Source organism: Vespula vulgaris, chromosome 7, assembly GCF_905475345.1.
Source record: "Vespula vulgaris chromosome 7, iyVesVulg1.1, whole genome shotgun sequence".
Lineage (NCBI taxonomy): Eukaryota > Metazoa > Arthropoda > Insecta > Hymenoptera > Vespidae > Vespula > Vespula vulgaris.
The window spans coordinates 1,991,674-1,995,044 of NC_066592.1; the positions used below are offsets into that span (position 1 = coordinate 1,991,674).

A 3,371-nucleotide genomic window follows, 5' to 3' on the forward strand; every position below is an offset into this window, starting at 1 on the left:
TTAGTTGCATCTATCTTCTGGCCTTATGTTACCCCTATTCTCGTCTACGTTCTAACCAAGGTTATCTCCACCTCCTCCTCCTCCTTCTCCTCCTCCTCCTCCTCCTCTTCCTTCTCCTCTTCCTCCTCTTCCTTCTTCTTCTTCTTCTTCTGCTTCTTCCTCTCCTCCTCCGCGCCTCATCCTTCGGCTTCCCATGCAGAAAAGTACAGTCCACCGAGAAATAGCGCAGGAATGTGCGAGGATCGAAATACTTGAGTTCGCCGACGCCTTTCTTTACGCGTTTTCCCATAAATTAAATTTTTTGCCATTTTTTTTCTCTTCGTTCTTTTTTTTTTTTTTCTTTTTATTTTTTCTTAATTATTTATCCATTTTCATCGTCCAAGTCTCCGATTTCTCCATTTTCTTGCAGAATGATCGAGTAAGATCCAAGAGATAATTTTTAGGAAAAACTCAGCTGATTTCTTTTCTCTCTCTCTTTTCTTTTTTTTTTTTAATTATTTATTCATTTTCATCGTCCAAATCTTTGATTTCTCTATCTCCTTACGTCGTTAGAGAATCGATTGGAAATATCTTTAATTGAGAGGACAATGGAGTACGATCGAGTAAAGATCAAAGAAATCATTTTTAAGAAAAACAGCTGATTTCTGTTTCTCTTTCTTTTTTTCTTTTTTTTTTAATCATTTCTCCATTTTCATCGTCCGAATCAAATGCAATTCGTTTGATTGTTTATGAAACGCTAAGCCAATTTATTCGAAATCGTCGCTGATCAAACATTCTATCCATCTTACATATATTTATTCAATCGTCGCGACTTTGTCCGATTTTACACACCGTGTTTTAAACATCGTGTCAAACGCGTTCGTGCAAAAACTTTGTAGAATGATTATAATCTGTATCATTTTAGAATCCGTTCATTGAAGAAACGTGATATTAGTCGATTTTAATTTAGAATCGAATACTCCCTTATCGATGACAGCTTATTGAATTTTGAATCAATATATTCTCGGTAATAAAGTTTGTCGTTTTGGTATATTGTAAAAAAAAAAAAAAAAAAAAAAATGCACAGTTTTTTCTTTCGCGCCATTTATTTACAATTTTTTTTTCTTTTTTTCTTTTTTTTGATCCAACCATAATCGTCGCACGATAAATACGTGGATTTACTTTTTCGTAGAATCGAGAGACACGCCATGAAAATTCGTGATATACGAGACTAACGTTCGATAGCGCGTGAATGGCCGAGCTAAAGAAGAGCTTAACGTTATGTAAAAAAAAATACACAGACACAATACGCAAACAGAGACGCTCGCACATACATAAATACATAGATCATATATACATACACATATATACATATGTACACACGTAGGTACGTACAAAGAGAGTAGAAAAAAATTAAGGCTGTCAGAAGTGGGATTCGAACCCACGCCCACATAAGTGGACTGCGACCTGAACGCAGCGCCTTAGACCGCTCGGCCATTCTGACGTGTGTTCGACCGATTGTTCTTCGACTTTTAATAACTCTCCTCGTGGGTAGAATGTACTCTAATCGAAAAACTGGTCTGCATCGCTAAATTTATCTCTGAGCTAGGCGAAAATAACTACTGGTGCCGTACTAACGTAGAAACGAACGAACGAACGAACGAACGAACGAGCGAAAGAGCGAATGAACGAACGAACGGATCAATTCGAACGACTGAACGATCGATCGAACGAATGAACGAACGAATGAACGAAGAAACGAACGAATGAATGAACGAATCACTGATTGACTGACTGACTGACTGACTGACTGACTGAGTGACTGACTGACTGAGTGACTGACTGACTGACTGACTGACTGAGTGACTGACTGATTCTTTAAGAAATTAAAAAATTAGTTTCGTTAGTCCTACATCTTAATGATAATCGATTCAAGACCATCTTCGAACAAAGACTGACTGATTAACTGATATAACTTTTTTATTAAATTGTATTAACCATTAACAGAATAGATTGTAAATAAAAAAAGAAATGGTAACAGCAGAAATACTTCTTGTCTGTGTCGTTAAAAATTCGATAGACAAAATAAAAAGATTATGTGCTAGTATAATTTTCTTATTAAATCGTATGAATCGATTAATTGATACGAATGCCAATAATAATAAATTATAATAAGCAGCATGTTATAGCAACAATAACAACAACGACGACGATGACGACAACAAATAACAAAATATTTCTTTGTCCTACGTTATTAAAAATTCATGAAAGAAAAACGATCGAAGAACAAATAAAGAAATAAAGAAAAAGTTAAAAAAAAAAAAGAAAAGAAAAAAATGGGAGAAACCGAAAAAAAATTATTCGACGTGCAATTTTCTCATTAAATCGTATCGAACGATTATAAGTGACTCGAAATGAAAAATGACGGTAATAATAGTTTACGATCGAGAATAATGATTAGGAAAATGTCCAATGAATATTCAAGATGTCGTAGAACAAGTGACACATTACTCGTTATTAATCGGTATCGTTCGTTTCATACACCAATACCAATTAAAAATCTTTACTTAGATCGGCTACACTTCGTTATCGTACGAAATGTCCTTTCGTAAAAATATCGTATAAATAGAAAAGTTACATATCTTTGTCGGATCGTACAAACAATATGCGCGAAGATTTGATCGGAAAAGAATAAAAAGAAAGAAAAAGAAAAAAAAATTAAAAAGAAAAAAATATATATGAAAAAAAGACAAAGGTGGAGGAGAACGAGTTTTAGATTGGATAATAAAAAGGTTTGTAATAAATCAAAGAGAATGAAGAAATACGCGTTGAGAGCAACGTACGGTTAATTTACTAATGCGTCAAATTAATTGGATCGCGTACATAACCCGTTGACGTAACCTCACGTGTGTCTCTGTCTCTCTGTCTCTGTCTCTCTCTCTCTCTCTTTCTCTTTCTCTCTGTCTGTCTGTCTCTGTTTACTCGATGCGTGGGGATAACACTTTGATGTAATTTACTTTTTTATAAATTGATACGCTGTAATACGACGATAGATAGAGAGACTCGCGCTCGATCGAATTTCAATTCGAAATAAAAATATTACTTTATCGTGTTAAATTATTATTATAAATGAAAAATATGGAGCATCAATGCGTGCTTTCGTAATTCGAGAAAATGGCCGACGTCAATCGGTTTACTCGGACGAAAGAAGACGAACAAACGGAAAGAGAATGAAGGAACGTGTTGATTCGAGAATTATACTATCGCGTTAATTATCGTCACCGTTAATTATCGTTACGTTCATCGTCCTTGCTATCGACAGGAACAAGATTTCTCTTGGTTTATTGATTCGCTTTTTTGTTACTTGATCGAACAAAAATAAAAAAAAGGAA

General features: G+C 34.7%; 1 non-coding gene across 1 annotated transcript; it reads right to left on the minus strand.

Moving 5' to 3' along the window:
- Window positions 1-1,399: 1,399 nt before the first annotated feature.
- Trnal-cag (transfer RNA leucine (anticodon CAG)) lies at window positions 1,400-1,483 on the minus strand. Its single transcript has one exon. It is a non-coding gene; the product is annotated as a tRNA-Leu (tRNA).
- Between the last annotated feature and the right edge of the window lie 1,888 nt (window positions 1,484-3,371).